The sequence below is a fragment of the Poromitra crassiceps genome, assembly GCF_964638095.1.
Source record: "Poromitra crassiceps genome assembly, chromosome: 1".
Lineage (NCBI taxonomy): Eukaryota > Metazoa > Chordata > Actinopteri > Beryciformes > Melamphaidae > Poromitra > Poromitra crassiceps.
In genome coordinates this window covers 69777850-69790014 of record NC_139623.1, presented here as the reverse complement: position 1 = coordinate 69790014, position 12165 = coordinate 69777850, and positions in this window count along the sequence as shown.

Genomic DNA, 12165 nt, shown 5'->3' with positions numbered 1-12165 from the left:
GTAATCAAATATCTGAGTGGCAACAACCACACTTTTTTCCAAGGCACATTCTCTACTATACCATTCCAAAAGGAGATTATGTAAGGGAGTGTGACAATGTCCTTTTGGAATAAAGCCCGAATTGTGCGGTTATTAACCCGATGCTCTGTTGAAAAGCACAAACCACCAATAGCAGTACTAGATAACTTGACAATGGGAGTAAGCGGCCATGGGAAGTTCATACCCCCCAACAGCATTGTGATTCCAGAAGGAATTGCATCGAAAACGACTGCAAATTCTTTAACTGTTATGGGAATTTGAAACCGTCTCAAAAAATCTGCATAGTTGTACAGCCTACCATTCAAGTCAAATAGTTGACCAACAAGTAAGATATTGTTTTTGAACCAATTCTCATAGAACAACGACTTATTTTTGTAGAGAATGTCCTTATTATTCCAAATATAATATCTATGTGGAGAGAAGTTATGCTTAAACATGAGAGACCAAGACAACAGCATCTGCTTATGAAAGTTTGACAATTTGATAGGGATCTTACTAATATTATAATTGCACAATAAAAGAAACTGCAGGCCACCAATTTTTGAAAACACAAAATTTGGGATAAAATTCCACAATGAACCTGGGTTATTAATGAACTGTCTAAGCCAATTAATTTTAAAAGTATTGTTTAGTGTTGTGAAGTCCAAAAATTCAACCCTCCAGATTGATTTGTATTCATTATTACAGATTTTTTAACATAGTGAATTTTGTTTTTCCACACAAAATTGAACAAAATACTGTTGATTCTTTTGGCTAAATCATTAGTAACACCCAAAGAGAGAGCCAAATAAGTGAGTCTGGATATGCCCTCAGCTTTTGAGAGTAAAATTCTCCCCCTCAACGACAAATCCCTTTGTAACCATGCATTTAATTTCTTTTGTGTCTTTTCAATGACTGGGTTAAAATTTAATGGACTTCTTGTATTTTGGTCTTTGGTGATAATCGCTCCCAGGTACGTTACCTGACTCTTCACAGGGATACCACATATAGAGGGTACATCACATTCTTTTAAAGCCATTAAATCACATTTTTGTATGTTTAAACAGAGACCAGAAGCATTCGAAAAAGCCTTAATCAGTTCCAAGGAAGGAAGTACTTGAGAGGCATTTCTCAGGAAAATCGTGGTGTCGTCAGCTAGTTGACTAATGATTAAGGCCCCTATCGTTGCATCGGCGCTGTTTCTAGGCCGAGCGCCTGGCGCAGCGCAAATCAGTGGGCGTGGACCAGCGCACTTGATATCTTGGTCTTGGCGCTAGACGCAGCCTCAACCATTACAACCACGCCTTTTAAGCGTAAAATTATGCACCGTCAGTTCATTGGATAAGTGCAATAAACGAATTGCATGCTTGCCTTTTAAGCTCCATTCCAGTGGTCCAGCAAAACCAGACGAAACCCAAGCCTCTGATCCCCCCCCCCCCCCCCACCTCCCTTCATCCCGTCTGTCTCCATATATCGTGATGTATTATATTATGATGCTTCTCCAACCAATCTAACTGCAGTTTAAATACTGCAAGCATGTAAATACGCTACACTATAGCAAGATCAAAGTGAAAATAATGTTCTAAACGCATCGGATAGAAAAAAATATAGCCGGCTGGATGTCATGAGATTAGATGAAATTTGGCCAGAATGATATCGTTTTCTCTCTTCTCCCCCACTGCACGATGCAACATCCTCTGAATGACACCTATCACTTTTACTGGATCTGATTACTTTATTCTATTTTATTTAGCCTACTGGATTTTATTGAGTATTTGTATTTTATTTGGCCTATGCTTTCCCCCCCCACCCCCTGCCCACAGGATCTGACAAATATGTTAATTCTCAATAAAATCTTCAGTAATCAATCAGACTGGCTTTAAAAGCCAGGGGGTGCCTGGGAGCAGTGGCGGACTGCATAATCGGGCACGTCGGGCAAATGCCCGGTGGCCTGGCCTGGCCTGCAAAAAAAAAAAAAAAAAAAAAAAAAATTTTTTTTTTTTTTTTTTTTGCAGGCCAGGCCAGGCCACTCACTGAACAGCAGGCCAGGCGCCGCCTACTGGTTTACTAGTGGTTTTATTACTTTATTCAGGTTTAAAGTGGGTGCATCTCATTGTAAAATTGGACTTGGCCCAAATTGGGCTTCAAACGGCCCAAATTGGGCTTCAAACGGCCCAAATCGGGCTTCAAACAGCCCAAATCGGGCTTTAAACGACCCAAATCTGGCTTCAAACGCCCCAAATTGAGCTTCAAACGCCCCAAATTTTTCGCCGCCGCCCTTCGGGCACCGGCACGCGCGTCGGCCCGTATCGGCCTGGCCTGCTTGGTATCTAATGCCCGGCCTGAATTATGATCCCAGTCCGCCCCTGCCTGGGAGGGGAGCTGCCGGGCCTCGAGCGGCCTGTCGGCGATCCAGGCCGGTTGCGGGAGTGGGCGCCGCACACCCCAGGTCCCGGTGGAGGGGAGGGGGAGTGGATGGGAGGATAGCCCTCGCCCTCCGACTCAGTGGTTTCCACTGCTGTAAATAAAATAATTGTATGAGCACTCAATCTGTTTGTCAGTCAGCTCCACTGCTGCACGACCCGCCTGCACGACCACCAGCGCCTCATAGCGCACCAGCACGGCTCCGCTCCCCGCATCCCCTGCGCAAGGCCGGATTAACCATAGGGCAACCGGGGCAGGTGCCCCGGGGCCCTCGGGGTGAAGGGGCCCTCCAAAATTTTTTTTTTTTTTTTTTTTTTTTTTTTTTTGGTCGGGCTCATGTTGGGCTCCACAGAACTATGACACAAATCTAAGACCAATCAGGACAAAATAAAATGTGTTTCCAAGAAGATTAAGTCTGATGATTTAGTCTCATTGGATGCCTGTGGGCAAGTGGTGACCAGGGGCGCGGGAAGTGGGGGTGCTTGTGGTGCTGCGGCACCCTCTGCTGTTTTGTATTGGAAATGTAATGTCAATAATTTTTTCATCATTGTAAAGCCACAGCACAGTGAAGAGGATATTAATGTGAAGATTAGCCTCTTCCTTTTGCTCTCAGAGTGCATCAGATTCATGCATTTTACTTTAAAATGTACAAAATTTCTTCTGGCTCTGCTCCTGCGTGATGCCCGGCGTCCTGTGAGGAGGAGAGGACGGCCCCGTGCAGGGAGAGGAGAACGTAGCCTAGAGGACGCCCCTATTAAATTAATCTTTTGCTTTGTCATTGTTTTTCATATTTTATTTAGAATTGTAGCCTAATTAAATATCCCCCTCTCTCTTTCTCATTCTTTCTTGCACTTAATGTAGGCTACACGGCACCTCGGACAGCTCCGCTGCCACAGACGGGGGAAACATTTGGAAATAATTCTAACTACTCTGCTTTGCAAACAGAAAATATAAATACAACAGACAATTCTGTAATGAATAGCAGTAATGAGAGTGGGGTTTGAAGAAGCGCTACACAAAAGTTTCTCCAGTTTCTTTCTCTCTTTCTTTCTCTCTCCCTTTCTCTCACATTAAACGATATACATGCCTATAATGTCAATTATCTGAATGAAATAATAATACATATTAATTAGGAATATTAGTAATATTAGAAGCCTAGCTAATTTCGGGGGGGGGGGGTAATAAAACGTTGAGCTATATTAATACAAAGTTAATATTGCTAATCAAAATGTTCCTAAACGATTTTTTTATACATCAAATATGTGTAGTTAGACAGCTATCCCATTAGAAAAAGATCAGACAGATATAACTCTGCTGCTGTCTGGATGCTGCACATAAATGGGGATGATTATGATATGAAAAAAGGCGATGATTATGATAGCCTAAACTAAATAAATTAAACTGTGCATTACAGCTCCACCCAAAGCCTGAGAAGGGTTGCCACTGCATGCTGTAATCTTCCAATCTTATATTCTATTGTATTCTAAACTATTTTTTTCTATAGGCCTATATTCTATTCTCCATTCACTATCGTGTCCCCGGCGCACTGAATAGGCCTGCTTTTCAAAAGCGCAAGGCGCTAAATTTACGTCAGGTCGGAAGATATCACTAGGCCGGTATTTAGCGCCGACACGCCCACTTTGGCCCATTCTGGGACTGCGCCACGCCCATTCGGCCTAAAGCGCATTTGGCAGCGTAAAGCCATATTGATATCGTCCCAAAACAGGCGCAAGGCACGTTTTTTTGCGTTTAAGGCCCGTTTTAGCGCCGAAGGCCTGTGGGAGAATAGGGGCCAATATGTCTATCAGCTACTGATATCCCTTCTAAAGTACTATTAGATATATGAAGAGCAAGGAGTTGAGAAGCAATTAAAAATAGATATGGGGAAATTGGGCAACCTTGTTTAATGCCACGTGACACACTGAACCTAGGGGATGTACCAAATTTCAACTTAACTGCACTACTGCCATTCTTGTATAGGGTTCTAACAGTTTTGCTAAAATAATCACCAAAACCGAATTTTGTAAGTGCTTTCAAAATGAAGCCATGTTCAAGAGAATCAAAGGCTTTATAAAAATCAAGAAACAAAATGAAACTATTGTCATTAATAAGCTCATTATAATCTAGTAGATCCAATACCAGTCGAATATTGTTTGCAATATGTCGTTTTCTCAAGAACCCAGATTGTGACTCATCTATAATAGTGTCCAAAACCTCTTTGAGTCTACTAGCAAAAATAAGAGCCAAAATGTTATAATCATTATTTAAGAGTGTGATAGGATGCCAATTCTCCAAAGAGTCCTGTCTTTGTTTGCTTTTGGAATCAAAGTGATGACACCTTGAGTCATAGTTGTCGGAAGCAATTCATTCTCAATGCTTTCAGAGAACACTTTAACCAAGAAAGGAGTCAGTTGCTCGTCAAACATTTTGTACAATTCAGCAGTTAAGCCAGCACCCTGGACTCTTGTTAATTTTCAAGTCTTTAATTGCTTTCATAACCTCTACACTGGAAATGTTGTCATCACAAAGGTCGCTCTCTTCTGATGATATAACTTTAAACTGGCCAATTGAGTCTAAAAATGAATCGGCAGTGGCCCCACAAAATGTAGAAGTGTATAGATTGTTGTAAAAATTGTAGCATAGGGCAGCTATTTCTTTGGGGTCATGAATTATTTTGTCATTCACTTTGAGTTGTTCAATTGTAGCACGTGAAACTTTATTTCTTTCTAACCTAAAAAAGTAGGCAGAGTTTTGTTCACCCTCTTCTAACCAATTTGTTCTGGATCGGATGTACGCACCTTTAGCTTTTGCTTTATATAAGTCATCCAATGTATTTTGTAATTTTGTATATTCACATCTCTCCCCATCAGATACAGTAGGGTCTCCTGTTGAGAAAGTGTGGCTAGCTCCATAATAAGCTGTTCTTCAGCTGCTCTCTTTTCTTTGGCTAAATCAGCAACAAATTTCCTGAGAAATTTCCCCAGTTCATATTTCAGGAGCTCCCAATTCCTCCCGTATTCTCTCTGAGATTCTGCCTTGTCCCAAAAAGTTTTGATAATTTCGCTTATTCTTAGTTTGACCTGCTCATTCCTAAGGAGGGAACTATTCAGTTTCCAAAATGAGGCTTTTGGACCTGAGGTGTAACTCGTGGACAATGTTATTGAAATATGAATGGCTTTATGATCAGTCAGTGGACAGTTACTGAAATTTATTGAAATGTTATTGTGTATCAGGCACCTAGATAGTAACCAGTAGTCAATTATTGATTGTCTTGAGCAGTCCTTATTGGACCATGTATATTGCCGTTCATTTGGAAACTTCCTCCTCCAAATATCAGTCAGGTCAAACTTATCCATAAAACATTTGTAGCGCTTTCTTCGTATCTGCGTGCAGAATGTAAGGCTTGGCTGGGTCTTTTGCTGCATTGGGTCTTGCCACTCTGTTGGGTCTGGCTCTCCCTTCTCTTCTTATTGGATCTGCTGCCGTGGAGCTGTGTGATACAGACATTACAGTTAACTGGTGTTGCAACTGTTGGACCTGCTGCTTTAACATCTGGACTTCACTTTCTCCTCCAGGGTCTGTAGCTTTCTTGGTTGGTTTTGACTTTGACTCAGTGTGAGCATCGTGTCGCTGGTGTGTCAGCTCACCAAGCTCAGTGCGTAGCTCTTTGATCTCTGCTTTTAACTCTTGGACCTCTGTAGCTTTGGCTTTGGCATCTTCACTGACTTTTACTTGTCTTACTGTTGTGTTTAACTTTCGTCGGGCTGTCTCGTATTCTTCCTCTTCACGAATCTCATTCAACAGCTGTAAGAATGTGGGAGGTCTGTCTTTTCTTTCCCTTAGTCTCAGTTGTAACAGCATCATATCTGACTGAGCAGCTCCTCTTATGAGTTGGTCGATTCGAGCACGATCAGCTCTGTTGCTGGGGAGGCCTCCTTTTTGCAGTACTTTAGTCATTGAGCGCTCCAACCTTCTCAAGAAGTCTGACAGCTTTTCACCTGGCTGCTGGTGTAGGCCACGGAATGCAAAGTATAAATCTTCACCAGATTCAGGGGTTCCAAAAGCACTTTCTAAGGCCTCCACATAGCAATCGGGGCCAGCATCTTGGTCGTTCAGCCGTACAGCTTGAATTATTTCCAACGCTGGTCCCTTTAGGCTCTCGGCTATTCTCTTTCGTTTCTCTCTTGCCGAGCAGTCACATTCTTCAATCATCAGGTGGGCTTGTTCAAGCCAGTGATCAAGACTCTCCTCACCTGCAGGCGTGGGCAGATTACCACAGAACATCCGCAAGCGTCGAAATGCATTGTTCTCATAATTGGGTCTCATGGTTTTTCCCAACAGATCTCCGACTGCTCGGATGATTGACTCAGGAGAGTTTTCTGGTGGGGCATCCGTAGACAACATGGCATGGACCTCATTTGGTGTCTTTCCCTCCTCTTCCATTAGCTTGTTGAGTTTGGCTAAGAAGTCATCTGCTGGACTCACACGTTCAGTAATGAGAGAGATTTTCCATTCTGAGCCTCCATTTAGTGGCTTCAGCGACCTCTGACCTATGACCCCTCCCCTGAGAGTTAGAATAGCGTCATCTGAGCACTCCCAAATCACGGAGGTGAGAGACCGTGATAACCAGCGGATCTCTTCCTAATAGAGGCTATCCCATACGACTATAAATACCCAGAGTAAAAGGCAGACACGTAAGTTCCCCCCGATGAGTAACAACACGTTAATCCTTTGTCCACCTCCGGGTCTTAATCTAGGACCTCTACCCCCTCCTCCCCGAACATCGGGTGGGCAGTCTACTGATACAGGTGGCCTTACGGCACTTTTTCCCTCCAGGGTGAAAGAATTGACTAACCTATATAGTAGAATCACCCAGTACATATTTCTCTGGTGAGAAACGAACGAGCTGAAGCCCGAGATCATTCTGTCATTTCTACATGCATGGAGGAGGCTAATTATCTGAACCCAAAATCATGCCTCTTACCTTATTGGATGTGTGGACCCTTCTCAATGATGTTTTGAAGAAGAAAAATAATAAAATAAAAAATCCTTGGTTTTTATAGGTTTTATATATAAGTTAACACTTCTCCTTACAAAGCATACTATCATTGTCCATTACATTCAGTCCAATATACATGACATCATTATCCAATGTACGTTACCTTAATTTTCAACATGGAGTTCATTATACTCTCCCTATTTAAGTATCACTCTTGGCTTTTAAAGATTTCTTATCTGCGGTGGCCAACCTCTCTAAATGAAACCTTGTTTTGTCGTTTAGATCATTCCTTTATTCTAATGGCCTGACTAAAGGCCTCTGTTCTTCGTGCTCCACCCGTAAATTCACAGGGGATTTCCTGCACGGGCACCCAATTCAGTGCTTCTTTTATCCCTAATTCCAGAACTTCTTTTAACTTCTCTTAATCTAATGGTCTGCCTACAGACCTCTGTTCTTCGTGCTCCACCCGTAAATTCACAGGGGATTTCCTGCACGGGCACCCAATTCAGTGCTTCTTTTATCCCTAATTCCAGAACTTCTTTTAACTTCTCTTAATCTAATGGTCTGCCTACAGACCTCTGTTCTTTGTGCTCCACCCGTAAATTCACAGGGGATTTCCTGCACGGGCACCCAATTCAGTGCTTCTTTTATCCCTAATTCCAAAACTTCTCTTGATCTAATGACCTGCCTATAGAATCTCTGCTCTCTCCCTGGTGGATTCGAGAGCATCTAAGTGACGGTCTCCCGTCTGACTCCCTGCCTATGCAGGAGAGCAAAAAGGCTCTGAGTTCCGTTCCTTTTATCTGTCATTGTCATCGAAGGTGTGTCTATGTTTTTGCTGACTCAATGACTTCAATTCTGATTGGATGCTACATGATCCCTCTCCTAATGGTGGCCCTGCCCATCAACTCGGCCACCTCCCTTAGGTGTCTTGAACTCACTGATACTCTAAACCATCCTTATCTAAAAACATCCATCAACTGGGACACCTCCTATGGTCTTGAACTCAATGACACTCTCTTGCCACTCTCATCTGAAAACATGTTATGTAACAGGCTTACTTCAGCACACAACAATGCATTAATACAATTGTCATTTCAAACTTTGTGCATGTAACACAGACTATTTCAGCATACAATTAAAATCCATTCATATTGAGATTACATTTTCCACTTGGAAGTCCATAGACGCGTGTTCACATCCCTCAGTCAACACAATGCATTTCAACGATATAATACAATCCATGTTTCACGTGACATATGGTTATAACATTGTGACTTCAGTGCACACAGGATATATAGAAAAACTTTGGTGAATAGCATTTTGATTAAATAGGAGTCTCCTCTCCTCCAGTCGGCTTTGCCCCCTCGCAGGTGGTGGAGCAAAAGTTCATCCAAAGTTCAGCTTTGCCAACACCCCCTCTTGGACTTTTGCCAGGGGGCGTGGCCTGGGGCGTGGCATGGGGCGTGGCCTCGAGATGTTGTGGGTCGAGGAGCTCCCGGAGTTCCACCCCCCTTTCCCCCACCGCTTAAGGGGAACTGGCGATCCGGAACCCGGTAACGTGGCTCCAGCGGCATGGTGTGAGCCCCCGCTGTGTTGTGCATCCATGGGACCAGGTGACCCATCACTGCTCCTCCCAGCTCTCGGATTTCACACCATGGCCCAAAGGGGCTTTCCAGCAGGGTGACTCTCAGAGGAACCACAGTGGGATACGGCATTCTGCCTGGCATCTGGACGTTGGGGAATAGGCCAATAGGACCACATTTCCATTTCCCTACCGGTCCCCACCCCAGTTTCGATTCATTCCACCATTTGGCTAGAAGCTCTTCTCCCACTTCCCAATAAGGGGGTTCCTTAGGTATTCTTCCCCACCGGCCTGACACTATTTTCAGCCAATTAAATGGATTTTCCAATTGGTAGTCTGTAAACCTTCTTCCCCTATAGTCGTAAAGCTCCATTCTTTTCTCCTGTTCGATTATTCCCCTTTTCCCCTGCTTTATAACCACTCTCATATTTCCACCTTGCCCCTGAACGATGGACCTATCATCTGGCCCCCCACTTCCCCTCTTCTGTACAGCTATTGGTTCCCCCTTGATCGTCCTTACAGGGGTTTTCATTTTACCTTTCACCTCAACTCGTATAATCGCTCCATGGTGTGTAGTAGAGCTAGGCTCTATTCTGTGCTCCTTATTTCTCTCATCATTATTTCTCATTCCTTCTTCTCCTCCATAGTGCATTCCCTCCATTTTTCCACCTTGTTCATTTATTTTGCTCGAATTATCCTGGCCCAAATCTACCCCTTTTAACCCAAAATCAAGATCATAGTCAGCACTCGTTACCTCTAACACATCACCATCTTGAGTAGCTGACAAATCCACCCCCTCTAACTCAGCTAGGCCAGCTTCCATTTTCTGGGAAAGTGGTTCCCCACCAGGTCCCCCATCTGGCTGTCCAGTCTCACTGACCGTCTCGGTGCTGTTGGGTAGGGATTCGGACAGGGGGTATTCCTCTGTATACTTCCCGCCTTCCATTTGGAACGCTGCCCTCCACTTTCGCTTCCCTCCTGTCTCCTCTGGCTTCTGTGGGGAGCAACCGAGGTAGAGATGTGAGCAGGAGGCCTAACGCCTCCCAATAACTGAAGCCCTATATTCCCATGTTGCCACATGGGGATTTCATAACAGACTTCACAGTATTCTCTATTAGCTTGTTTTCCCTCCCATCTGTTTCTTATGGAAGGCGTGTTGCTTTACTTACTTATTTACTGTTGTGTATAAATTCAAATTAATTTGGATCACTTGGTAAGAAATATCTTACCTCTAAGGGTGAGCCTGTGTTTCCCTCTCCCTCCCCCTCTAAGGGTTCAATAGGTCTATTAGACATTTCAGGATTGGTAGGGTAAGTGTTGATTATCCTAACACTGCCCGATAAATCAGAATAACAGTCAGTGACTGTCTGCAAGCTCTTTAGTTCAGAACAAATGGCTTTCCCACACTGTCCTGCTCATGAAGCTCCCCTTATCTCTTTCACCCCTGCCCCTCCTCTTGAAGGGGTCACAGCTGTTCCAACTACTGTAAACTTCCACTCATTTTACTCGTCTGTGATTGTGCACCGCTTTAACGGTAAACTCCTATTTATTCCTTCTTATTCATATACTATATATACTATGTGCAGATGATCATTAGACTAATGAGATGATCACTATTATATAGATTGGCTTGCACTTGGCATTTTTGATCTGTCTTTTACAGTAGATCTCTTTCTGCTGCAGACCTCTTCTCTATCAATCATTCCTCTGATAAAATCTCCTGGGCGTTCTGCCAGAGTCTCTGACCTGCTGCCCAGGTGGCCCATAAATTCTAATCTCCCTCCTATGCTGCCAGCAATAAACCATCTTATTATATGACATGTCTTCCCTACAGGATGAGCAAGGCATCAATAGCCCTCCCCTTTTTTTTTTTTCTTTTTTTTTTACTGACTTCATGGATTCCCTTTGAGCCAGGCACTTCAGTGCAGTCTACATGTATAGTACATAACCCATAGCCCTTCTGGCTATAAGCCCCGAGTCTCTTAGCCCTCTCTGTCCATCCACACATAGCAGAGTGTTTAGTAGCATGACAGAGAAAGTAACAGCAGTCTCGCGGGCTCCTATCATGGTCTACACCACCTTGTCTTTTCCCTACTATTTATTTTCAAACACGCTACTTCTTTTTTGCATTGTCTAGTACGCCTGTTGCTTTTATCTATATACAATAGAGGTAATTTGGGTTGCCTCCTCCAGCTTTCGGTAGAAAGTAAGAATGAATCATGTCACACACATAAAAACTAGCTGTCATGCTTCTGACAGTCAGCCTCCCTGTATTTGTACATTTTGCACTCCTTTGTGCAGCCTTTTACTAGACCTGAGGGACCTATACTCGATTCACACAACTGTTTCACTCGAGCTCCCCCCGCGTGGCCTAAAGCATGATGAATGTTCGTCGCGACCTGGGCTACCTCTGTTCCCCGGTACGCGTGTCACACCATCCACGCTAGTCCAACTCTTTGGACACGTAGCGTGATACCCCTCAGTCTCGCACCACCATACCTGCCGCGTCTCTTTATGCTGACGCTTCGACTCCACGATTAACCTCGTGCCACGTAGTCGCGTGTGTCGGTGTGGCTCACCACTCTTATCTTATTTTACTAATTTTCCTTTTATTATTATTATTATTATTTTATTAGGTTCACCTTCTTGGGTTTTTTTTTTTTTTTAGCTCTCTGCTATTGACCACTGCTGTGGCTCACAGCTCTTCCCTTAACTTAGTGGAGGAACTGTTGTGTCAATAAGTTTCTCTATACTCAATTTGTAGTTTGTCACGTTGCTATCTGGTGCGAAGGCATATTCATCTTTTTGAGCTGGCGCCTTGCCAGGCATCTTTGCTGGCCCCATCTGTCTTGGGTGTCAGAGTCACTGTCTTATCTCGTCCTCCCCTCCCACCGTTGGTCTCTAGCAGCTACTCGGCGCCCCCGACTCCCGGGCACTGTGCCAATTAGTTGTTTTCCTAGCGGGCTAAGCAGGTGCGTGTTTGGAGGAAGACATTCTGACAATGGCATCCTGACAATGATTTTCCTTAAATCAAAAATCACAATAGACTATGTGCATTTTCCTATCTGGAAATCATATCAGATCATATGCATTCTCTTTTTCCTTTTTGTCTTTTTTGTATGTCAGCGAGATCCGCTGT